This window comes from Meleagris gallopavo, chromosome 1, assembly GCF_905368555.1.
Source record: "Meleagris gallopavo chromosome 1, MGAL_WU_HG_1.1, whole genome shotgun sequence".
In the NCBI taxonomy this organism is placed as follows: Eukaryota; Metazoa; Chordata; class Aves; order Galliformes; family Phasianidae; genus Meleagris; species Meleagris gallopavo.
In genome coordinates, this window is record NC_139404.1 from 172909311 (window position 1) to 172936691 (window position 27381).

Consider the following 27381-nt stretch of genomic DNA (forward strand, 5'->3'; position numbering starts at 1 on the left):
TGAGGCAAGGCACAGAAGGAGTAAGAAACAAGCAAAGAAACTGGCTGTTCCCTGAGCCGTGATGGGATTTGCTAAAATGATTTTGGTGCTGCTAAAATGATACTTAGGCAGTATTCCACACTTGTTATTTCTTCTTGCCATGAGTCTTCGGGCAATGGACTAGGACAGAAAACAGGACAATAGATTTTATCTCAAGAGGCTTCCTCCATCCATTGAAAAGTCCCAGACTTATCCTTGCTCTATATTTGATCTCTTTCACTGTAAGGAAATTTTTCTTGTAGCTCTCTTTGAACTCTCCCACTTTCTGCAGTACTTGTCTTAACAGTATCAGAGTACCCACCTTCTCCATCTGCTTGGCTGCATATACTTGCCCATGCAGTTCCTCTCCCCCATGTTTCACCTTTTGCTGAATACAATGCTGTTTTCAGTGAGTCAAAACCTAAGAAGCATTGAGACCACCTAACTTTCACCTAGAGAAGGCAGGTGATTAAATTCCTCTTTGCTTCTGCACCGTGAACAAATCCTTTTTCCCAATGGGTTTGTACTCCCAGAAACCACACATCTTTGCCGTTGGAGCCACACAACATGCATATTCCCAGCTAGTACAGTCTTCCACCTGGGCCTGCAGTGAGAATATCTGATTGTTTCTCTTTTATTTGAAGGGAGAATCCTGTGTTAGTATTCTTGCCTGGGGCACAGCACAGCTCTTGAACAGGACTAGTATTTCTGGTTTCTTCACAGTACTGACTTTATCAGCCAGAAGAAAGCTGAACTCTTGAGTTTTTTCCAAAGAGGGTCACAACAGGCTTCGCTGGAGCCTCACACCAGTCTGAGTGCCTGAGACTGCACCACAAGCATGGTTACTTGTGCAAGCAGCCTCTTGCTCATAAACAAAACAGCTCCATCCCCTCTTCCTTCTGTACTTTCATGCTCCAGTTGCTCAGAAGGATGGCAGAAATTGCACAGGACTTGGCAGAGCAAGAGCTACATGTGTATGTGTCTCTGTATGTATGTAGGTATATGCATATCTGTGTATTAAAGGTAGACTAAAATTGAGTTGTTTTGTTGTTGTTGTTGTTTTGAGTTGTATAAATCTAAGACTTTTGCTGCTAACTTCCACAGTATAAAGGGGCACAGTAGAGCTAACCTCCCATTGTATTGTCCCTAACAGAGCAAGAGAACCAGTCTCTGCATACCTGTATCAGCTCAAGGCTGCATTCCCTGGAGGAAGTCGAATGAAAGGCTGTCACTTGCACAGAGATGCTCGAGAAAGACTAACCCTGAAAGAGCTAGTGAGAAGACAGATACTGGTAATGTACTGAGAAAGGCCCTGAGAAGAGGAAAAAGAGATGGACAGAGGAGTCAAGCCTGTTCCTTTGTCCACCTGTTTTCAAGCTCACAAAAGCAGATGATGTTCTTGATCATCATGCAACACGGAAGAGGCCGAGTGGTGCAGAGAAAAGGGTAGAAGGATCCCAAGGAGCTGTACAGATCCTTGGCTGCAAGGATCCCGCATCAAGGTGTGAACAGACAGATTAGGATAACAACTGAGCAGAAAAATTACACTAAATATTTTTTATCAACTGAGAAAGCATTGGAAGGTGGTGACTGACCCTCGGGAAAAGGGTGACTTAGAAAGCAGCTGTGATAAGGGAGTGGAGATGCTATTAATGTGTTCTGTCATGGGCTGGCATGCGCTCCCTCACGTTCAGATGGCTAAAGCTTAGGGAGCTGATTCGCTCTTCTTTTTATAGGCTGGCAACTTGTGCTGATGCAGGCAGATAGTCTCAATATTGTCATAAAAGCACAGCAGCTTTGAGAAAAATAGGGATTAGGAAGAAACTTTGTGAAACAGTCCATGAAGTTCTGAAGTTCTCTCCCAACCTTCATTAGATGCCAGTTCTCTTACTATAAGATTTCCATTCCAAACTATATATCCTTCCCAATCCTCTTCCCCAGCAGTATCCTCCTTTTCCCCTTCCTCCTGCCCACTCTGCAGCTCTTTCTGCCCTCCTCAGGCTGCAGCAAGTAAGTGAGGGGCAGGTCGTCTTTCTTTAGCATAGGGCTGTATAGGTAGTGGGCACAGATGAGCTGTTTACACCAGAAACATCTGGTTTTGTTTTTTGGGGGGCACAAACAAAATAGGAAGTCTGATATTGACCAAGGTGTAGTCACGCTTGTGGAAGCCACTGCAGCTCCTCAATGCTCATGACAGCCATGCGCAGAGGAGGCTGTAAAAAAAAGCTCTGGATATGGCTAGCTTTTCTCTGAAATGCCTGACATCCATGAACACGGTAACCACAAGTTTCTTCATTTTAAGTACAACAGCGTGGGAGAGAAGTGCACAGGGAGAAATCATACTCCCACTGCTGGCGATGTGAGGACAGCAGCAAAGGAATACTCCTGCCAGGGATCTTACCTTGCAGCAACCAGTTCTGCTCTAACTCCTTCCCGGGAAGGACCGGACTTGCAAGGCACCAAAGACAGCAGTCAAATCCAGGACTGTGGATGTAACTCACTAAGTGTAAAAGGGACACAACTGTGGCTGGACTAGCAGAGAGCGTGCAGTTATTTGGGGTGAGAAGCGATGTGGCTGCCTGCCCACCAGCCCTGCACTAGCATAGGATCTGTGCAAGGAGATCTCACAGTGCTGCAGGGCAGAGAGGACCAAGCAACATGATCTAGTAATAAAGCACCCGCAGGACAGCAGGGTGATGGTCAGACACATGCCCACACAAGCCCAAGGCCCACAAACTCTTCACTGAATGGATTTACTGTAGCTCAAAGAAAGATTATTTATTAAGATCATCTGTTTTTTTCTTTTTTTTTTCTTTTTTTTTTTATAAAGGAAAATGTGGCCCGTCATCAGAAATGTAAGGCAAACAAACCCTATACAGTAAAGCTGCTGTGTCAGGAAGTACAGAACAAACCCACATCTCATCAGAACTAACCTGCTTTTAGCTTTGCATCCAAAAATATTAGTCCACTTATTGCCCATTAAAAATTCCCTTTGTCTCTTCTCAGTTGCGGTGCAATGCTTGAGATGTTAAAGCTGGCACTGTCAGCCTTTAAAGTAATGTTAGAGATTTATTTACTCATTAACTTTCAAATGCAGGACACTTTCAAAACCTTTTCCTTAGGGCATCCCTGTGTTCTGTTTCAGAGAGTTACTGTTGTTTTCCCACCTACCCTGAAGGGCTGTTTACGATAGCATCTCTCCCTTTTAATCCTCTTTTCCTTTCATGTCTAACAAACAGCGTTAAACAGAACACAGAGGGAAAAGACAGATCTCACACATTACAATCAGCTATATTTATCTGAAGAAAAGAAATGCTTTGCAATTAGAGATCTCATTTTTAAATTAATGCTCAAAAAGCTTTTTCCTATGCATTTTCCAGATAAAACCAAGCCCTAGGTTTGTATGGATAGAAGCTCAGATGAAGGGTTGTTAGAACTCGATCCTGTGAATTGATGCACGCTCTATAGAGTGACTGGGCTTCCACAGAAATGACTTCTCTTAGGAGAGCCTACACAGAGGGCAGTACACACAGATGTGGGCAGTACTAACATGTTGAACTGTGACAGAAAACTGTATGTTTCAAAAGTGGCCATTGTCTATGGTGATTTTTCACAGGATGCCTTGATTTCTCCAGCTCTTTTTGCCCTACATCTGAGCGCATTCAGACTGTGAATATATTGATCTTTGCAGCCTTTCTGTGGGGCAATGTGGGACTTCACTTTACACAGAACTCAGAGGGAGGAACCAAAGCTATCATTTCATGAACACTTCTTTCAGCATCGGTGCCAACATAAGCAGCTCATGATTTCCCCTTCCCCAATCCCAGCAGTCACTCACCCCTCAGCTGTGCCATTTCAGAGTTGTGTGTGAAACAAATTGCAGACCACATCCAGGTTAAAAATAGCTGGAAAATACAGAGATAAATGATTTCCAGAACCTGGACTGACATCCTAAAGATACATCCAAGGCTAATATGACAGAACATTTTAGCTCAGATTCAATGTGCCCATCCAGCTCCATTAGTAATTTTACCTGTTTTGCTATAAGACAGAAAGGTAGAAGTTGCACTGACTTCCTTCCTAAATTTAGTTGTTGGCTGGGCAAAAGACAGAGACCTTAGTTAGAGAAATGCAGCCAGCAGCTGACTAGTTGGTGCAGGCAGGCAGGCTGACCATGCACGTGTTAGCTGGTCAGCCGGCACCTACAGATCAGAGTGCTGCTCAGCAAAGAAACATAAAGCACATAGGGAGGGGAGAGCTGGGCTTGTTGTTTATGGGAGAGTGGGGAGAGAGGGACACAGACCCGTGGGAAACCAAGTGTTATTAGCTCCACTGCTCACATTTTGTTTCAAAAAAAAAAAAAGCAAAATTCTACAAGTAAGAGCTCTTCTACCACTGAGCCTGTAAATCAAACAAATAGTTTCTCCTCCAATTTGTGAGGAAGCTGCAAGCTCAGCCTTGGATTCCTGTTCAGACTCCAGCAACCACTTCTGCTTTTAGCACTCTGAACACAAATGAAAACCACAGATACTGATTTCTTTCCCATACTCAAACACCACTTGAAGCCCTTGTTTCTCCTGAAACTTGCTCTATCTCTGTTCCTACCTGCCTTCTTTTTTAATCCACAACAACTTGCCAAGAGCTCTGCTCTGTTCTCTTCGTTCATGTTCTTCCTGCCTTCGTTCTGGCTGGTCCACAGCTTCAAGCTTTGGTCAGACTGGAACACAAATGCAAAGTACCTGGTGGGCCTTTCCACTGAGAGCTGCCAAGGGACTGCTTGCTTTAGGAACTGCCTTTGTCAGGCATGGACTGTGCACTGATTGTGTGGATGAACCACAATGAGCACTTAGCAGATTGACACTGTGGCAGTCTCACTGCAGAATGTTAGCAGGTGTTTTGAGCATCTTATAGCCAAAAATGGAGTATTCTGGTGTAGATGAAAACAAGCTCTTCTTGCCTGTCTCTTTTCAGCAGGAGACCTTTTGCTGGGCAGCAGAGGAGACAGGGTGGTATGGCAGCCACATGGTGGGACAGGAGCCAGGAATCACCCAATGAATCGTGGCTGTAGTGGAAGGCAGAAGCAGAAGGGCGCTTATGTCTGGTTGCTCACATCTTCTTTCCAGTAGTCCTCATGAATGAAGCTTTTGCCATCGGCTCTGGCACTTTGAAGTGCCAATAGTAGAGATTATCATCACCATAGTAGGTCTTGGACTTCTGCAAATGGGGCTGGTGGGGATTTTCCTGATGTTGTGGGAAATCCCCGAGTGGCAATAATCCAGCATAATGGGCTCTGTGCCATCCCCTCTGCAGACACCCAGGAACATTACTGGGAGCTGCACTCAGTGTAATCTGTTTGCAGGTATGGAGCAGGGTATGATGGGAAGGATCTGAGATGACTTCCAGAGGATCTGTCTGCCTTAATTCATGGCCACTGCACATCCATGGGTCCACTCCCACTCATGCACTGGGGAAGCAGCTGGAGGTCAGCTCAGCTCCTGCAAGAGGAGGGTCTGCACAGGGCTTTCTAGCACTGATGGCACTTCCTGAACTAGTTTATCATGGATTTGTTTTTCTCAGATAGAATATGTAAAGCCATTACATAAAGGCACTGCAGTGCAACTGTAAACCAAGCACAGCCAAGAAGGAGGTGCTGGGGAACCCCTACCAACATGGAGCAGGCACATGCAGAGCAAAGCAGTCCTTACATTGCTGAGATGTTAGGATCTGGTGTTATCCTCTGGCAACTACTGAATCTGGGGAAGCGATGGCATAGGAACATGATCAGAAAGCTGGCATAAACATTGTAACTGGTGCATCAAAGATCTCCTCTCCTCCAGTCACATTTTATCAGTACCCTGTTTTATTCTACGTGTCTACAAACAACAAAATCATTACTGATAAAACTTGCCTTAAGCAACAAGACATATGCTAACAATAAAGTACTAAGAGACATATTTTCAGAAGTGTGTGTGCAGAAATGCCTATTGTACAATGTACAAGCAGCATGTGGTCTGGATGTGGCAAGCAGCAAAGGGAGAGGAAAAGGGGAACAGATGGAACCTGTATATGAGTGACAAGATTGAACGTAAGCTTAGATCAAGTTTTGCAGCATGCAGAGGCTGAGCTTGAAAAGCCTTAAATAATAACCACATTTTAAGGAGGACTGTATCAATGAGGCACACGGATAAGTGTGGTGAATTGTAAAACTGCAGAGGACACAGCAGTGGAGACAATGATATATACAGAACACGTGAGAGGTTCAGTCTGACATGCTGGCTATGCATACAATCAAAGGTGTGCGCATTTCAGAAACATCAGCCTCCCTGAAACCTCAGTGACTTAGCAATAAAACATCAGGAAACAATAACTCAGGGTCAGAAAGGTCTGAGAATTCCACACAGCTGAAATAAAGATTGAGCAAGAGGAATTAACATCAAGAAACGAGATTCAGATGTTTAAAGCTGATTGTCTGAACCAAGTTAATATAATGTACCATGTTTCACTTCAAAACATTTGGATCATGCAGCTGGGGAGCCCTTCCCACGGTTGTGAAATGCAGCAGCCCATTCTGAGAGTGTCTGGATATGAGCAGGGTATAAACAGTGAATTGGGATTAGAGCCTTTACTATTCTGGTCTAGTTTTGCTATTTCCCTTGGCCACTAGCACGGAAAGCAAGCCCAGCAATGAGGCTGCACAAAGCTCCCATCTTCACATATTCTGGAATTGCCCACTCCATCCATCTCCCTTTGAACTGAACGCTGGCTCTCTTTTTCATGACTCTGAACCATTTTGACGATCAGCATCTCTTGCTCTCTTATTTTCAACACGTTCAGGCAAACATCTATTCAGCTATCTAGTCTTTCCAAGAGAAATTATCATCTTTCCTTCCCTTTCACCATTTCTAGCGCTGAAGTTCAGCTCTCTAGAAAATTATATTTACAAACCTGAAGCAGTACGGGACAATCACGTTTTCATTCCTTTTTCCTCATGCACAAAAGAAGCCTTTATCTGTATTTACCTGTGTGAGGTTTGCACACTTTCAGTGCTAAATTTTTGATTCTAGCAAATCTCACATGGGTTTATATGAACTTACAGTACACACGCATTGCATAAGCTCCTTCAGCTGAGCAAAGTAATCCAAGAGGCTGAAAGTGGCTGCCTGAAAACCACACCTCCTCGTGGGGAATGAGGATCCCATTGTTAAAGAGGGTTTTGCAGCCTGGCAATTCATTTGGTTCCTAGCTCTGTTGAATTACATTGCTAGTGGGAGTGGCTCTTCCCTGGGATGAGATAACACACTCAGCAGTCCTTGGATGTGAAACTAATTAACTGGAGACAAGTGTTGATGCTGTAATAATACTCCTCCATGCACTATCTATTCATGGTAACCACTTTTTGATTGGGGTGAGGTTGTACAGAAAAAAAACAGACAATGCTGATATTAAGCTCTCAGATCCCAGATCTTCCCCCCCCCCCTCTATTCACATGTGTTTTCATGGCAGCTGTACATGCGTAATGCTGTTATGGGATAAAAATCTCTCTGGCACATCTCTGGTGAAGCTAAGACAAATTTGACACTGTGATTTATGTCGTAAACAAAACAGGCCAGGGTGTGTTCTCTCGCCCTTCAGCAAGTGGCAGAGCCCTTATATACAGCAAGCTCCTCTCCCACCGCCACCCCCGGAACAAAAAGAGCTGGCTTTATCCAAGCCTGGAGAAACAGCATCTCAGGAAGGCTCAGAGGCAATGGCCAAGCTGTGCTGGGAGACATGAGGGCAGCGAAGCAGTGTGGCTGCCCTGCTGAGACCCGGCCTGATCCCATCTGTTTTACAGGGTACGTACAGCCAGGACAATCTCGCTGCTGTTTCACAGTTTCTCCAGCACTTTCTAATTTCAGAAGGCTCTGTTTAAAGTTCAGGGTCCCTGATCATTCCAAGCTGAAGAGCACAGCCTCTGCTACAGGAAGTTGGTTGGGTTCTGCTCCATTGCTGATTGCTCAGAATTTCCATCCAAAGCTCCTTCCTATTTCCTTTTGAGACATGCACAGTGTAATAATACTCAAGAGAGACTGCACAAATTTACCAAAAGGGTGACAAGAGAGGACATCTTGCCGTCTGGGTCAGGCGCTCCCTGATGTTTTGTCAGGTGCCCCTACCCACAGTGTGGAGGTCCCAAAGGGCACTGATGGTTTCCTGAGCTGTGTGCCCAGAGCCCCTGTCCCTCTAGGAACTCCTCCTGCTATAGTCAAGCAGCAGCACTCAATGGCTGGGGTGGTGTACATCCCGTGTTCCTGGCATGGGATGAGACCTCCAGGAGGGATCCCATGGATGGATATGAACACAGCTCCACTAAAAACAGAAGTGGGGTCTGCTCCCACTTCACACATGTGCCACATAGGAAGGCAGGACTCGCTTCACAGAGCTCATACCTCCCAACAAGCCGCAGCCTTGAGACCTCCAATCCATATGGCACCCAACTGCACTTGGAGACCTCCCAGTCATACAGCACTCAACCATACCTAGAGAGCTCCAATCCATACAGCACCCAATCATGCCTGCGGACCCAACGGTACCTGGTAGTGCTGCTGAAGCCTGCAGCACTGTGTTGCCTCGTTGCAGTGATGCACAGGAGCTGTCATCATCCCTGGTACCTATTCTTGTCCCATTCCATCAGCATGGACAGTACATGGTGCCAGCCACATTGCAAACTGCACAGGAGATGTAGCACCTAAAACAAAGGAGGGATTTTATCCTCCTTTGCTTTCCCCTTGTAAATCATACTGCACTTCCCACTAAAATGACCAAAACTATCCAGTGATGTCACCCATCAGCTATACAGAAGCTCAAAACAGGCAAATTCCATGTGGAAATCACCCAAGCAAATAAGCTCATCTTAATGCTTAAAAGAATATCCCAGATCGGATTCGTCTCTTCCAGGCCATGATTCACTCCCCATTTAGTCCTGGCTAACCACATCATGGGAGCTTTGGGATAAGAACTATATTATTCTTTGCTCTGATGCAAGAGGGCTCTGATGTGCTTCAGAATGGCTCAAGGTTGCTGCAATTAAAATTCTTGCTAATTTCACAGAGGAGGCATTTTCATTTGTTGCCTTTTTACAGATGGCTTTAGCAGTCCCAGACCACCAGAGTCACAGCACAAAGAAATCAATGAATTCCTTGGCATGGTGCTTTCCTTGCCTGAATTTGCATCAAGCTTGTTTACAGTCTGTGGGCCAGGAGAAAAGAGTCATTTATAATATGTACCCAGGCATCTCTTGCCTGCATTTTAGGAGTCAGCAACTCTGATAAATTCTTGACGCAGCTTGCAAGCACAGCTAAGGCTCTATCTTCTGCCTACTGCAGGAAGCTAGTTACTGTATCAAAGATCAGAGTTGTTCACAACAACACAGGAAGGTTATATATACAAGCACAAAGGAACAAGAATGCAAGGTTTTGCTGCTGTGCACTACTGGTCTCTAAATTTGACCATAAACTGCTTGAATCAGTTCAAAACAAAACACTTGCTGCAGCACCACCCAGATTACTCATAGACTAATTCTCCTGTTGCAGAGACAAGACACTCCATTATCAAGATGTTTGTTTGATACGACTTTGAAAAGACGAGTTTATCTAAAATTGCATTAGAGCCTTATTTAGAGACTGTAATGACCTTAAGTGGCTGTGCTTTAAAAAGGCTAACAAAATAGTACATAATCTCAAATGGGCACACATTGCAGGGAAGTAATTTCCCTCTGTTACACACACAGCATCTGTGGAACAGGCAAATGTTTATCAGGAACTGAAGCTCATCAAATCAGTTAATTATTTCATGGAAATGAAAGAAGAGAAGGCCATGTATTATTTATATATTTCCAAAAAATCACAAATGCAGACAGGACCTTTTCAGAAGACATTCCTGCAATCGAGTGTTGTTGGGATAAAAACCAGCAAGGAATTACTGCTAAGAAACCTTTAGTCAGCTCTGGCAGATTTGATGCAAACCTAAGTGTTGCAGGAGTCACGTGCTCCAGGACTGACACAGAAGAAAAGACCAGTGGAGGAATGCAGCCAAGTGTGTCTCCTCTCTCCTCTCTCTTCCCCTCCATTAAATGATAGGAAATCAGAGAAAAGACAAATAAGCCAGGTTTTAAAACTGTTTCAGCGCCTCTCATGGGCTCTTGCACACAGACAACATTCACACTTGGGGCTTATTTCCTTTAATTTCTGCTCTTTCTGCATCCCTGTTCTGTTCTGGTTTACAGTCTGCAGCTCCCTGTACAAACAGGATCTTTCCTCAACAGTGTGCAGCCACATCATCTTCCTTCCTTTGTATACAGGCTGATACTGTGACACCACACTGCTTCCTAAGCACCTCGTTTCTCAATGCTAGCAAAAACAGGAACCAAAAGCAAAGCAGCAATAAAACACTAAATCCTTACCACAGCTTCAAGTCGAACCCTTAAAAGTTTTTGAATCGAGATGACTTTTCAGCCAACTGATTTTTCTAGCTCAGTGTGCTGTGCACCACACCGCACAATCAGCCCAGATGCAGCACTGAGACGTTTTGCCAGATGCAAATGCTCCTGTAAGGTCTGTGCCACCGACCCACACTTTTTCCTCTTCTTTCAAGTGTGGTGAAAAGTGAAGCCAGCTGAGCAAAGTGCTTGTGGCGTCTCTGTTAACCTTTTCTCTCCTCTCCTGCAAAGCCTGCTGTTTGATTTTTTGCTCCGAGGAGATTAGATAGCATGTCTTCAGGGAGAAGAGAAAACCACAGAGCACGGTGCACATTGCACAAACGCTCTTGTTATTCTGAGGCCTGAAAAAACAAGGAAGGAAGCTTGAGGCTGGTGGTTTGGCAGGTGTGAGGCCTTTTTTACACAGACATCTGTTTTAAGTGGTAGCTCTGGGCTGGAGGATGAGCACAATACCCGTCATCCCCTCACTGTGGAGTGGCACAAGGGTTTGAGGCTTCAGAAGAAGCAATGTCTCTGTGCCTCCTGCTTCCTTACACTGTGACTTGGGATGCTGCTCTGCTGTATTTGTGGGGTAGGGCTGCAAAGGGAGAGAATTTCTGTTGCAAACCGACAACTGGCTAATGCAGCTGTTCCTCTGATGCATTAGGCAGAGGTCTCTGCTGCTGCACTGGCACTCACAAAATGGATGAGGGTGAGTACAAAATGGGTGAAGGAGAATACATACGCTAAGCTCAACGTAAAGATCTGATGAAAACAGTTTGGATGCTACCGCATATACCACATCAAAATTCACTTTTCTAATCCCACAAGATTATTTCTAGTGGTTTGGGTAACACTGCTGGTAATCCCTTCACAGTTTTGAATGAACTGCCTCCTTTGGCAGGATGCTAAGACACGCTCTGCTACGTCTTGCCCTGAGTTTGGAGGAATTCATTAGTGTCTGGCAGTTATTACCTATTTTAAAATGTATCTGTGATATCTGCGTTATAAACAATCCGCAAAAGGACTGCAGCTTTTAGGGCAGGATCCTGCTCTGCTACAAGGCATGCAGGGAGGAAAACGGGACTTGCACAACATCCTCTCCGGTGGGGATTCTCTGGGGCAACTGTGCCTTGAGCCACATTGTTATTTTAAATGACAATAAGCTCTTTCTCCAGCAGCTGACTGTCGAATTTAATGAACGTTTAGCAACTTAATTACCTTTAAAACCGTTAGTGGTCTGTTAAAGATTGCTGGAGTTGATCTGTGCACTCCAAAGTGACTGGGGAAGGGCAGATGTGAAGGAAGACACGCTGAAACACATGTATACAGCTGCCATGCAAATTGCAGAAGCCTCATTTCCAAAAGAAATCAAGATAAAGTCATGTCAAGGTGAGGGACTGTGGTTAATCCGTCATTAATACGCTCATTAATACGTCCCCAAACTCATCTCTATGTCTGCTGCAGGAAAGCCATCTGCACACAGCTGCAGCCAAGGGGATGAGCAGAACACATCAGCGGTGTGTCCTGAGGTTCTGCTGGAATGAGCAAAATACCTGAGAAATAAAGGGTGTGGTGGCATTTTGCAGTTCTTGGAAGAATTTGGAGGTTTCTAGACTGTATGGAAAATAACTTCCTGACCCATCTCAAATACGGTGTTCACTTTCGGGTCCCTCACTATAAGAAGGACATGGAGGCCTTGGAGTGTGTCCAGAGAGGGGCAACAAAGCTGGGAGGGGTGGAGCAGCTTAGGGAGCTGGAATTGTTCAGTTTGGAGAAGAGGAGGCTCAGGGGTGACCTTACTGCTCTGTACAACTGCTTGAATGGAGGTCGTGGTGCTGTGGGGGTCGACCTCTTCTCCCATGTAACAGCAACAGAATGAGAGGGAACGGCCTCAAGTTGCACCAGAGGAGATTCAGGTTGGATGTTAGGAAATATTTCTTCAGAAAGAGTGGTTAGGCGCTGGAATGGGCTGCCCAGGGAGGTGGTGGAGTCACCATTCCTGGAGGTGTTCAAGAAACGTTTAGATGTTGTACTGAGGGACCAAATCACCTGTGAGGAGCACTGTTACACAGGTCACAGAAATCTAACAATCTCAGGGAGTTTGACTCCAAAATAACATTTTATGTTCTAAAAATTAAAAAAAGAAAGACAGATGATGAATCCTAGCATTCCAGGTTTGGTATATTAGTTTTCTTTCCTTTTTTTCTTTGTTATGTTTTCTTTTCTGTTTGTAAAATAACAGCAACAAGAACCTTCCCAGTTCACACTGTGGCCCTAAATGGTACCACTAACATATGGTTGCAGTCAGACAACACCTTCAGTAGGAAATGGCACCTTGTTACTTCTCTGATTATCTGCTCCCTATGGGGTAAATATCTCCAACATTAGGAATGTTTAGCATCAACATTCCTATTAAAGTAAATGGGATTTGAGTGAGGGTAAATCCAAGTTGCAGTGCTGGGATGTTATACCTATAAATCTTCTGTGTCTTGTGCTATCTACTTTATTTGCTGACAAAAGACAAGCATTTGCTGCTAGCATAGGGTTCAGTAAGCACAAAAGGAGGGTGTGTGTTCAGCACTGCTTCCTGTAATGCTGACTGCAGCTATAGCAAGGAAGCATGAAGCAGGAAGAATTACAGGGCATTCCTCAGCTCCTCAGCAGCGCTGCAGCTGTGAGGGGAAGGAATCCGGCTTTCCGCTGCAAAGTGTGCTTTTCACCTCTGAACCACAGTTACATGGCAGTGAAGTTCCCTTTTACAACAGCAGCACAGCTTTGTGGGCCTCTTCAAGGTTACTGCTCCCATATTAAGCAATTTGTCTGAAAATGGCTTCTTTAGCTTGTGTCCATCCCACTCTGGGAGTGGTGGACAAACACTCCAGTTTACTGAGCAGCAAAGGCTTGGACAGGGCCTTTCCTTTGGACTACTATCTAAAAACAAAGGGCTTAAATAACTTGTCTGATTTTGAAAAGAAACATACATATATATGTATATAACCTGGTAAGTGTAACCTGAATGTACAGGACACATAAAGCAGAACTTTATCACTTTGCTAGATGACGTGTGGCTAGGCTTGGTAGGGGGAAGAAAAGGGAAAAGAATTAACTCAGCGTACACTGTGATCTCAGCTCTGATATGTATTTAACATGATATTCAATGAGCTGAATCTTTGGTCTGGAGAGCCCCCTTGAACTAGGAATGGAGCAAGACTGCTAGGAAATAGGTTTATTAACCAAACCATCTCAAGGGGAAAACAAGATTTTGGAGACACGAGTTCTTCCAATCTGAAATAAGCTTTGAAAAAAGGCTGTGAGGAGATCTACACTGTAAGCCTGGTCAGCTAGTCTAATAAAAGTTCTTATATCCACATACAAATTATGCCTTCTTATAGCCTGACATCATTACTGCTGCAAAGTACTGAAACGATATCCAAAATGAGGTATCATTATTTTAAAGGCACCCTGTAAAGTTAACTTGTGTTCTTCCTTTCTCCGGTGCAAACCCCAGCGTGGCTATCTCCTTTTGTTCTTGTATGAGCTACTGATGCCAGCTGCTCTGGAGAACAAGGCCCTAGCTCTGCTCTGAGGCACTTATTCACTCGGGATAACACTGGGTCACCCTCAGTGCACAAGTGGTCTGAATCTGCTCCTTTCTGCTTGGGAATGATTTCATATATCTCCAGAGTATCAACATTCACTGCAGAACTATTCGGCTCCAGCACAGATGATTCTGGTTCCTGATTCTGGCAGCTCGGGGACTACAGGAATGTGCAGTTTCACAACTGGTCTAAGCTGATCCACTGCTGAACTCCTGCCAAAAGGCAGCTCTCCCAGCCACATGCCCATGCTCCCTATGCGCTGACACTTGTGCTCCTTTGGCTGGGCAGACAGCGGCACCGGGGGCTGATTGGTCTCAGAGCAATCCTCCCTCCTTCCTCTCCCTCTGGTAGAGTTAATTTTTTTGTGGTTCAGCTTGCAGGCTGGGCTGTGCACCCGATAAGGGCTTTCAAGGTATCTTGCAGTCCTTCCCAAAAGCTGTGGGGGTTAGAGCAGGCAGCTGCCTTGGGATGGGATGCATGCATTCCTCCATTCCTTTGAACATATAGAAAAGGGGTTTAACAGCCATGTGTTACATAATGGTGCCATACATCTGATATACATGTAACTAAGGGGTTTTCCTATGGTATGTAGGCCTAAGGTGTTAACTGATTTACCATCCAGCTATGCACCCACAGTCTTTCACACCAGCTCAATGCTGGTGCACTAGATTTAACACCTGCAACATCATGGTTATAAAATCATAGAATATCCTAAGTTGGAAGGGACCCACAAGGATCATCAAGTCCAACCCGTCTCCACACAGCACCATCCCAAATCCAATCCCAATGTCTGAAAGCCCTGTCCAAACACTCCCTGAGCTCAGCACCTCAAGGCCGTGCCCACAGCCCTGGGCAGGCTGTTCCATGCCCACCGCCCTCTAGTGCAGACCCTTTCCCTCACCCCCAGCTGCCCTCCCCTGACGCAGCTCCATGCCGTTCCCTCGGGCCCTGTCGCTGTCACACAGAGCAGAGCTCAGCGCTGCCCCTCCGCTCCCTGTGAGGAGCTGCAGCCGCCATCAGGCCTCCCCTCAGCCTGCTCTGCTCTGGGCTGAGCACACCAAGGGCCTCAGCTGCTCCTCACACACCTTGCCATCTACACCCTGCACAAGCAGCTTGCAGTCTGGCTGTATTAGTTGCTGCAATGTGTGCAACACTCTCTCAAGGGAACAAAATGATGTAGGAATAACTGGGCAAACATTGGCAACTGGCTGAACAGGACCCCTCAGCATTCCCCGAGGAGAGCTTGTTCCTCCTTTGCTATGTCATGTCTGTGTAGGCACTGTAGGATGAAGCTGCACTGAAACACACCTTCTACCAGGGTTAAACCACAGCAGCCTCTCTAGTAACCCTCCCCTGAAGCCACGATGGATTAGAAACAAGATAATAATGAGAGAGAAAATCAGGGTTGTGGGATGGCTTACAATCAATTCTGTAAGAGAGGCAGGTCACTACCTAACTTTCTCATTATGTATTTCCATGAAATCCACCTTGGAATCTTTGTTCAGGTTACTCAGCGAAGTTGGCCTCAGTTGTTTCAGCTAACTCATTTGGTTCCCATTTCCCCATGCCATCACTCAAATTCAGTATGTCAGAACATCTGGACAAGCCCAGAAAAGTGATATCCTTACTGTATATATTCCAAATAGCCTGTGCTCTGATAATCATTGTACATACACATTGCACTTAGCCACCCATCTCCTCTCAGTTCAGGTTCCTGGTTCTGGGTCCCACTCTGCTGCTCTTTCATTCAATCATTTTGGGGCTCTCAGAGTTTAAAGCTATCCTACTTTCATTATATTTTGTCTGAATTCCAAAAATGTTCACATACTTCTCTTTCTCTAGTAAAGTTACAGCAACGAGTAAAGATCCCGCTAAAGAAGACGTTTGGGCTATAGAGAAATGCTGCCAACTACTGTAACAGGAAAACATTACAGCTCCCTTTTGCCCAAAAATAACATTTTCTTGCTGTGGGTAAATAGCTATTACAGTTCATTTGGGAGCAATAATCACAGCCCTCTTCTTCTCCAAACAGAGTATGCAGGGAGGAGCTGATTTCCCAAAGGCATGTCCTGGTTGCATCTGCCACTTGGACACGAGCATGGAGAGCAGCCAGTAAGGAGCACAGTGGAGAAGAGAGCTGAGAGGGATGTTCCAGGGGAGGTCACTCCTGCAACGGAACCACATGACAGGAACTAAAACAGCAGTTCGCCACCGTACTGACACTCAAAGCACTTTGTCTGGGCTCCTTTCTGCCTGGGAAAGGATCTTATCCTGGTTTCTTCTCTCTCTACTCCATGACCTGGAACCTGTAATTCTAAAAGCTGAGTCTGCTTGTGTGGACAGCTGCTGAGAGCAGACAGTATCCTGGTGTTCAAGAGATCTGGGTTGTGTCATGCAGTATCACCTCATTTCATTGTCTTGATGCAAGTCACCTTACCTCTTCCATTTCCCTATTTCAGTTATTTCACATCTTGCTCAGGAATGTCACAGGGTCCTGGTGTCACTGTTTTCAAAACACCTAGTGAACAACGGCTTCATTGGAGACAGGGCTCCCAGGAACAAAATAAAGTAACAGTAAAATGAGGAGAATAACGCCATTTACCAAATTCTGTTGCATCATGAAGAAGAAATAAATAGTTACCATAATCAAAACTTAGTCCTCCAGCTACTATTTGGTATCAATCCGTGTGAATTTTGCTCACAAGACTTCCTTCCTTCCTAAAACATACTGTTCTTTAATGAGGTGTCATAGTGCAGTAATTTCAAAGCTACTCCAGTTCCATTGGTATCAATATCTCCTGAGAAGAATATTGGCCTCACTCGGCTTTATTTTACTCCGTGCCCCACTGTTTATCAGCTAAAGGATGGCGGTGATAACACCTAAGAAACAATGCATCTAGTGCTTAGAGCAAAAAATGGGGACAAGAGAAAGGAGTCCCAGCCACCGACAAGATACAAATCACTCCCTGCCCCTTTTGTTTTTCTTCATTTTTCCTATTTGTAATGAAAGTAATGCTGGTATCTCTTACTGCAGAGTCAGGATTACCACTTCAGTTTGTAAAATGCTTTGAGATGGTAAAAGCACATCTCAGCAAAAGTACAAAGCACTACTGGCACTTCTGAAGTACCCTAATGAAGCACTTTCTGACCTGACACTTTGCACAGTTGGTCCCCAGTCAGGTCTACCAAAATACAAGCCCTGTTTTGGCTGAACTATATATCAAATATATAGCATAGCATAAAAATCAGCAACTAAAAAACAAACAAACAAAAACAATCAAACAAACAAAAAAAAACCCCAAACCACCACCACTGCTGACAAGAAAACACTTTCAGAAGAGTCTGCTTGGTTTTAAATCACTGCATCTTAATCTGAGAACACTAAATACATGGCCTCAATCAGAATTGATGGAAGATTCTCAGTCTTTTCTACAGCTGTGCTTAATGCTTAGTGCAGTGCAGCCCGGATCCTTAATGCCAAGAAGCTGCCTAAGGTCTGCTGCTGTAAAAACTACTCGTTGATCATGACAACAGCATGATTTAGCAGATTACATAACTGACAAGCTAGTCACATCTCGGTAGGCATAAAAACATTTCTTTTCTTGTCACCCAGCAATATGACAACTGATTGTACCTGTTTCTCTCAAGTCTTGCTGCAATCTGTTATTTCTCTGCCAGTGCTCTTTCAGCAAGAGCTGGTGTACTGCAGAAGGGCAGGCAGCTCTGGATTCCTTGTGTGAGGCCCTGATTCTTAGGCTGCAGATGGCTGCTGCAAGCAATAAAACTCCTGTAAGGTATGCCCAGCTCCCTTCATAGTTTATGCTGATCATTTCCACATAACACAGAGCCTGATCTCCACCACATTGTTTCTCCTCCATATTACTTTTGGAGAAGAACAGGATTTTAAGCATAAAGAAGGTTACCTGGTGCAGTCAGGAATGAGCGTATTTGAGCAGCTCCTCAGCAATGTCCCCCCTTTGGCATCACGGGGAGCTGTGCAGTGTGTGTTGCCCCTCACCACTGACACAGCAGCAACCAGGAAGCGCTTCCACACAGGTTCTGGCCATAGGCTCTGATTCCCTCTCTCCTGCAGATGTGACTGCATTTATTTCTGGAAATACAGGAACCCAGTATAGGAAATGTGCATCAGTTTCCTATCAAACATTGCTGAAGCAGGAAATGCCTTAAATACATATCAGGCCTTGCACAGAGTACCAGAACCACAGCCTTCTGCAACATGCTGTGATACGCATGTCCTCTGCTCATCCAGAACTGCTCCACGTAGTCTGTGCACATTACAGCTCAGCCTCCCAGGGGAATGCTGTGTTTGCAGTAACATTTGCACACCAGCCAGCAGCTTGCTTTCTGCTCTGTGAATGGTGTATCCAGAAACTGGCTGCTACACTGGTATGCTTCAGAGGGGATAATGCCATCCTTTTTCCTGCTGCTTATTGTTTACCAGAGGTGCCTAATTTCTGACAAACAAAAGAGATGGATTCTGGGCAATTTAGCAATAACCAAGAGCAGGATGAGCAGGGTGGCTTTGCAATATGTACAGCATTGTGTGTATGGCTCAACAAAAGCCTGGAATACTAGGCATCTTGCAGCAAGCCCTGGAGTTGCTGAAGCAGGGCCCATACACTGCCACATTAAAGATAACAGCAACAAACTTCATCTGTCCTACAAATCACAACCATAGTGTAGAAACCTCTCAGCCAGTGGTGGAACCAATGAGTGGGAAACCTATGACATAAAACATGTGAAAGGGAAGCCTTTTGCTGTGGGAAGGAATTGAGTGTGTTCAGCACAGAATGGGTATGGCTCATGGCACTATTTAAAAATCAAGGACTGCTTTTGTCTACTGGCTTGTTCTGTCAAAGTCAACACAACAGAGACATCAAAACTTTATGCAGATGAAGTTTACTTAGGTACAGAGGAGCAGAGCATGCCCTCCCACATTGATCAGTCATCCGGCTCCGAACCTCGGTGCAGAGATTTCTTTTGTTAACAGACTTGCTTCTGAAACACAAAATCATGAGTGGAGCTGTATGGCTGAGGCAGGGTGGTCAGGGTAATGTGAAGGAGTGGCAAAGGGGAGAGGACAGGACAACAAGATAAACATCATGCACTTCCTAGGCCACTTGTTCATGTTGGGACACAAGCTGAACCATTTCAGTTATTTTGTAGTAGTCCTAGATACAGGCTTAAATACAAGGTGCATGAAGGGATAAGCCCAAACACAACAGAGAAAGCTCTAACATATAGTCTGCACTGGAGTAATGCTCATTGTGTGGGTAGAGTTCATTGAACAAATGGAGATGTTTAAACCGTAGGCGTTCATTTGTGAGTTAATCACCTTAGGACTCCATTTTAAGTCACAGATAAATTGGCACTTTTAACATACATTAGAAATTCACATTCAGTTGAGCTAAATTGTGTCTTGTAGCTCCTGCCGCTCTTTGCTGACAATAAAGGCAGGCAGGCAAGACCTGGCAAGGTAGATGTCTGTATGACAGACATCAAATGTTGGGTGAGCTAAATGATGTTCCACATGTCTTTGTTCTGACACAGGGATGCTACACGCCACTGAGCTGCTGGAGTAGGGCTACGCAGGGTTCCTGGAATGTAACAGCAAAGCCCAGGGAGCCAGATCCAGAGGAGGAACACAGATGCAGCGACAGACACAGCAAAATCCCTTGGGAACGTGGCCACTGAAGCAACCATGACTTCATTAGACTTGCTCAAGATGCCCTCTAGCCTAGACCTTTCACCTCATTTAATGGTTTCTTGGCCTCAATCACTCATAATTCTGAAATGAAAAAAAAATAAAATCTTCTGACTCCTGTTTTCAAACCAAGGCTGTTTGATTTGGAACACTGCATTGAAGTCTGTGCTACAGATTGATTTCAGGTTTATTATATTTTCCCCTTTGAAACATGCTACAGTAAAAAAAAAAAAATCTGTACACTTTGTCGTTTTTCATGTAGCCCCCTCCCCTTTTTTTTTTTCAATCTTAGCAAATGCTCAGTCTTTTCCACTTCAATAGCTTGAAATTCTCCCCTGGGAACCCTAAGCTCTTTAAATATTTTTAGGTTGCCAGATTTCTTATGTTCTCTCTCCAGGAAGCCAATTTTGTTTCTAAGCTCTCGAGAGTATCCCAGCTCCATCTTTTGCGTATTCACTGCATCACAATAAAATGCTGCCTAATTGCTGCCTCAGCTGAGTCCCAAAGGTGCTGGGGTTTGTCTCTAGGCTACAGTTGTGGACAATAAACTCTTCTTGGGCTGGAGTAAGCCTTTTTATTATTTAAATCTGAGTCATGTAAAATTAGTTTACTAGCAAGTAACCCACAAAGATCTGGTAGGGAAAGAAACTCCCACATATTGTTTTTCAACACAAGGAGAGAATGATCAGATATAAAGATCCACAAGCAGCTCATAATATAAGAAATAATAGAAAGACCAACATTTAATTCAGCCAAAAAGACCAGAGAATGTTTTTGTGAGACTTGCAGTTTGGAGTTCTTTAGCTTCAAATTGAAACTGATGGTATGAAAAACTCCTTTTTATCTTTCTCTAGCTTATCCATAGCCTGAAATAACTAAGAAAGAGGGGAAGACAGCTGTAGATAACAAATGCCAGATGAGCAAGAGCTTTCTGCTCTCCATCTAGCACAATAGCCAGAGTATTCACTGAGAATTTAGATAGAAAATTATCAAGAATATACTAGGACTGAGTGGCCACACCTTCAGTAAGCTTGAGAAAACTCCTTCAGTATGGAACAAGTGGACAATATAGGGAGAGAAAACGATCCTCTTTTTCTTACCAGGACCACATTCAGCCATCCTCAACAGCAAAAAGAGGACAGCTGTACACTGCATACACAGTTGTTTTCTCCCTTTGTGTTCCTTTTTTAATCTGTATTTTAAATTGCTTATTTCTCTTGTAGCATACAGCCCTTGATGATAGTGCATACTTCATGAACATTTTAGTGGAAAGACTGCTCAACAATTCTTTGAGACTGTTTTCTCAAGACAGCACTTGTTTATAGCTGCACGTGGTGCCGTAGAGCCAAATGTACCATCTCAACTAGGCACATACAAAGCTGGATGAGATCTCTCAATTTGCTCAAAAACGTTAGACTGTCTTTTAAGCAGAAAAGGTCAAACGATAGCAGGACCTGACACAGGCTTTGCGGAGGTCTTGGCAGTACACCTGTAACTTGGGACACTCGCCAGTGAGGACAGCACGCATCCACGTCAGTGCAAGCTGACTCAAACAGCTCTCATATGGCTCATTTCGTCAGCACAGAGTGTGTGCATGAAAGGCAGATGGATTCATCTGCAGTAACTGCAAGGAGACTGTTAACAAGTACACTCACTGTGCAACGACCCCTCCTGTTGCTGGGGTCTCTCATTCCTCATTTAGATTTGTCTTGATCACTTCTTGAGAACATAACAGCAGACACGATGTGGGCTGCAGAACCTTCATCACTAATAGTGACGCACAAGGCAGGATGTGCGGGTCCGAAGTTGATTCTGGCAGGCAGCAGTTAGAAAAGCTAGCACACAATTTCAGCCTTATTCGGATCAATGGGAATTTTGCCACTGATGCCAGTGGGACGAACACTTTGCTTCACACCTGACTGTAACCCGAGAGCGTGTATCCTGCAAAGCCTGGAGCCTCACTGAAAATGGGACCCCACAGAATTCATTGTCTGAAATGAAACTACGTGAATTCTCTGTGCCTCCTTCTAGTTATCTGTAAAACAACGATGATAAATTTGAGTGCTAAACAATACAAGGTGTGTAGGAAGACATAATATCTTTCATTAGGCCAACTGATATAGCTGAAGAAGAACAGGCAAGCTTTCAGGCTTGTCTGAAATGCTTTGAGATGCTCCAATGAAAGGTGTTAGAGCTGTGCAAGGGATCATTAAATTACATTCTTCCTCTCTCTGGAAATCATTTAGTGATATTTCAAAGGAAAAATGCTGTAGAGAAATAACTGACTTCTATTGCAAGTGCTGTCTGGAGCTAAATATCTTCCTTCCTCCCTCTTTATGAACTGATCTATAGAAAAATATGTTTTAAATTAACATGTTAAGAATCATTTTGTGGCGTAATGCACAGTCCTGTGAAATGTTCTGTATTAAAGGTAACTTTCAAGATCCTTAGGCAATACACACAAAGAAAATAACTGGATTTTTCTTTATGTCTTTGATGAAATTGTGGAAGTGTCACTGTAAGTAAATTGGAAAGTGTAGAAACCCAGTGAAAAAAGAAAGATGAGAGACAAAAATTACATTATGCATGTAAACACTGACTAGTTAGTTCCTAGATTTTCACTGTTGAGTGTAGCCATCATGTCTTTGGAAGCTGTGAACTGGTAGGAGTCCATGAAAGGGTAACAATCAATCAAATACTTAATCCCCACCTGCCTGCGATTTATCAGAAAGGACAGAATGAATTGGGATTACTCCATCTAAATTAGTGCTGAGTGACAGACTAACAACACAACAGTATTGCAATCGTAAGTGTACCAGGAAATATCAGTGCTCTTATGGAGTCATTGGATGACCTAGATTACCGGGGGCCATGCAGATGTTGGTCTGGTTCACTTTCTAAATTCAAGTAATATGAAACAAAGAGGAAGCTCCAGGGCTCTAATGTCACCTTGCTTTATAACCTCCATCACAGTGTGGTGGATAGGAACAATGAGAGTCCAGGGTCAGGTGCAATCGGTTGCAATGCTAAGAGAAAGGTGAGATGGAGAACAACCTCCACTCTCTCCTCATCCAACCTCCAGATTTTCATTCCCCTTACATTTTGTCTGAGAGGCTTAACTGTACGTAAATCCTACTAGCATCACAACAGTACTTTATTTCAGTGTCAAGACACAAATGGTGTCAAGAATAGAGAAAACTAGGAGGGAATTGGGAATAATGATCTCCAAATATGCAAAATCATGACAAAGAATAATGAAATTGAGTTAAATTGCAGCAAAGGTGATTTACATTAAGTATTAAACAAATGCCCAGAGAAACAGTTGAACTTTCATCACTGGGATGTGTAAAAGAAGACCTAAATATTATCAAAAGTTTTGTTATTTATGATTGTCTGCTGAAGCAGAGAATACAGGTGGAGATTTGTTTGAGAAAGGCAACAATGTATGAACAGGTTTTCCTGTATGCATTCCATTTTCCTCTAGAAGATACTGTAGAAGATTTTTTGCTCCTGTGAAGTTCTGAGACGCATCCCTCTAAAACTGTTTGGCCAAGTCTGGAGGGGCCATTTATCTTCTGAAGTGGCTGTTCCCCTCTACTGACCACAGGTGCAATTGGAGATCACTGACTGGCTCAGAGTGGACACCTTACTCAATCTGTAAAGTCAGAAAAGACAACTCCCACCCTTAATAACAACATTGTGTCCTTTTAAATGTATTCCTAGATACAACAGTCAAATCTCCATTATTCACTCCAACTATAATTACTTGTTTTGCATGTATGAGGTGGGACCTGTAACACGTAATCATGATGTTATTTATTGTCCTGCATTAGTAATTTTATCACGTTACAGTTGGATACCATATGGTATAACGAAGAATATAAGCATCCCACGCAATGTATGAAAAGCTTCCATACAACAATTAATTTAATCTACTCCACTTTTCTGCTACCTCCCCACTGAGACTATCATTGAATTATATGGTATCTCAGTAAGGAGAATTTTATTTTTAGAGCTAAGAGGCAGTCAAAGCTCTGCTGAGTTGCAGGTAGAGCTACTAACCAGGAATGTAAGTGGCTTTATTTCAGCAACATGAATGAAATGCTAAGGTGCTTGCAATATACGGTATTAACTGTTTCTGTATGCAAGGTCTATTTACAGCTATTGTATGTACTGAGGTAACCTGTATGAAACTATGTGCTTATGTCCTATTCACTCTGTCATAGAACTAAAGTAGGCACTTAAAACATCTACACTGTATCTACAACATGGCCAAGAGAAGCTGAGCATCCCTGCTGCTTAACTGTCAACTTTCTCCTTTGTGATCTGTTTGGATACAGATAAGGCATAAATCTTGAGTAACTCATTTGCAGGACTACTCCCAGATGACAATAAAGCCTAGAATGTCATACCAGGTACCCTTGGATCCCCGTTGTTGTGCAACACTGTCCCAACGGGTTCAGCAAATCCCCTCCTCCAAATACCCTCACTTGTACCACAGGGCATGTAATACTACATTTCAAATTGTAACACCACCACTCTAGCAGGATGCTGTACAGCCCTCACGTATCACACTCTAAGCTGAAAAATACATTAAAATAACAACTCTGCTGCAGGACCGGGCAAATACCACAAAGTACACGGACAAGATCCAGTGTACAGGGCTATGTGGGGCAGGCAGAGCAGTCGGCAGCAGTACTCTGCAGCTGGGGCTGAGCCAGTGATTCTTTATGAATGTTTTCATTCTTACTTTCACGGAGAAGGACTGTGAGGTGAGACTACAGCCAGAAAAAGCAATTAGCCAGGTCAAGTTACAGAAGGTCATGGATAAATATATAACTAAACAATCTCTTCACAGGTTATTAAGAAATCTATCCTGATGGCTATGGGACTTTAAAAAGCAGCACTCAAGATGCCATGTAAAAATTATTAACTATTAGAACTTATTAACAAATTTCTCACCTCACTGGGTTTGTGGCCAGCATTCCTAACTGTTTTAAAAGGACACTTTTAAAACATGATAGTTAATATAGTAACAACACGAAATGTCTTAACTGTTAGAGACAGCAGAAGTGCCCGAGCAATGGTCACTGGTGGCACCGAATTCTTCAGAAGTGGAGTGATTTTAATAATCAGAAAGTGACGTTTTAGTCATGTCGTGCTTGCAGCCAAGTGTGAGTGGTTTTAGAGGTCAGTACATTCCCTGCAGCCTGTGGTGCTATGTATGGGGAACAGCCGTGCTGTCCGTGGGTGGGATTCAGCTGGCCCAGCACAGCTATTTCATAACTGACGTAGACAGTTCACCTCCCTCCATAGCCAATTGAAAGAAAATGGACCTTATAGGACTGCTTCATTTTTTTTCCTATAGCATATATCTAACAGAGGTTGACTGAAGCACCACTCAAAAAGGCCAGGCTGTCCAATGGTTTTGAAAATAATCGAAGGTAATTAGCTCATGCACAGAAGTAAATTGTCTTTAGTGTGTCTGATGAACGGTGGGGAACTTCTTCAGCTACTCCAACTTGATAGCAGTTACTCTATGTTAGTGACTACACCATACTCTCATGTATGCTCATATTCTCTCTTCATACAGTTTAGCACACCTTTTCCAGGTACGTTTCTAAATCCTACATGCTGTTTTCTTAGTAAACTACTGCTATTTTCACACGACTAACAGATACATAAGGTTAGATTATCTCTTTCTTACAGTGATGGAAACCATAAAAACACCTCTAGGATATTTGTGAAACACTACTGATACAAAAACAATGTATGTGAACAGAATGATTCTTGATAAAGGACTTGGTCTCCTGAACTTAAACCCTGAAGCTGAATACATCTTGTTCCTGGGAGTACACTCAGCAGACAGGTTCCCAAGTTCAAAAATTCATTTCTGACTCTTGCTAAAGCTCATCACTTCCTCAGGCATGCAGGTTAAATTGTTTACAAAGATAAACCAGATCAGAGGTGTGGTCTGAATTAAAAGCAACATCTTCTTTCTCAGCGTGTCTTTTACCAACCTAGCTGCCAGTGCCACTGCATAAACAGCTGTGCTGGCACAAGTGACAGTGATAAGCAAGCGTGGAGGGGTGGAGATTAGTTCACTGGCAACATTAGTTTTGTTGCCAAGGAAAAGACGCAAAGAATAGCACAGAACAGCTCTCAAAGCTGAAGAGGCTCCTCCAGATGAAAACTCAGAGCCGAAGCTTCACTAACATAGTCTGAATTGCTCTCTGGAGGAGCCTCTCTCACTCCTTCAACTATGCAAGGCATCTGGGGAGACAAGCCTCCAAAATTAGGCATCTAAGTTGTGTGTTTAAATGCATGCAGTGAATATTCCTCCAAGAATGCGAAAGGGATGCTATAATAATTTAAATAAGTTTAACCAAGGCTATGATAACAATGCCTGTTCTTTTAAGAGATGCAGTTGTGTCGCTGACCTTCTACTGACCCTCTACTGACACAATTGTTTCTCATTTCTTAAATAAATGAACAGTTAACAAAAGCACATCTTGCAAGTACAGCCCAAATTTTAAATTTAAAAAAAGATTCCTGTTTTTTTTTCCTCAAAATATGAAGCAGATTAAGTTGTTCACATGGAAACCACAGTATATTCCTTACAATAATCATACTAGAAGACCAGAATGGGGAAACATGACTACTGAAATGATGACTAACATGTCTTATTTAATTTTTTTTTTTTTGTTTTCCTTAAGCACTTTTTAAAAGTCCGTTAGTAATTTTGGCTAAATTTTCATTAGTAATTATATTTTGCCATTTACTACATTGCTCCTATTCTCTCAGAACTGCTTACGTATTGCTAAATGGAGGTAAGAAGTTCTCAATGAATGAAGTCGTTTTTTCAATACAAATGCAAGGCCATTGGTTTGCTTACCTTCTGCACTCCTGACTTGCAGATTCCTGATCCCTGCATAAATACCAGAGCACAATTTGTTTCTCATATGTTCCAAACATAACCACCATCACTGCCATTGATCACAGTATTATTCAAAGGGATGTTCAAGATAACCCTGAAAAGGATTACTGATACTTTGAAGAACACTCTTTATATGTAGCTACCTTCTGTTCTGGATGAATGTGTTTACAGGAGTGGATTGTTAAAGCCAATTCATCTTCTAATATCTCTCACTGCAGAGCTGGAACTAAAATACCTAATAAATCGAATACGCTGGACAAGCCATTAATATGTATTAACTGTGCTTTGTTTATTCCACTGGTTTGGACACCTAAGCAGTGTGTAAAAAGCTGCCCAACTGCTCCTGAATTTGAAACTGCCACTCCTAAGTTAGAGAACTATCTACAGGGGAAGGAGAATAATATATACCAGCGTGACCTAAATTTACGGCCACGTCTGAGTTAACAGGCTCAACTGAGATAACTGTTTGGTTCAAACCACTGGAGGCTAGTATCCTATGGCTTTGTAATTGGTTCCCCTCAGCACTCCTACTTCAACAAAACAGCTGCCTATGGGTCATGCATAAAACCACGGCTGTGCACAGAGGTGGGTGCTGCAAGCAGCAGTATGCATGGAGCAGTCGGTCACTTAAAACATTCTGACT

General features: G+C 43.5%; 1 long non-coding RNA gene across 12 annotated transcripts in view; it reads right to left on the bottom strand.

Annotated features, from left to right (window-relative positions):
• Positions 1-27381, bottom strand: part of LOC104917546 (uncharacterized) — a 52370-nt gene that overhangs the window by 20214 nt on the left and 4775 nt on the right. For 2 of the 12 annotated variants that reach the window (XR_014881076.1, XR_014881071.1), the window contains exons 3-6: positions 18000-18187; positions 10460-16243; positions 8592-8746; positions 3857-3923 (exon numbers count right to left, since the gene is read on the bottom strand). This is a non-coding gene — a long non-coding RNA (uncharacterized LOC104917546). Of the gene's footprint in view, positions 1-2951; positions 3067-3856; positions 3924-8591; positions 8747-10459; positions 16244-17710; positions 17846-17999; positions 18188-27381 lie in introns of all 12 variants that reach the window. The other 10 variants (XR_014881077.1, XR_014881072.1, XR_014881079.1 and 7 more) reach the window with 7 other exon arrangements.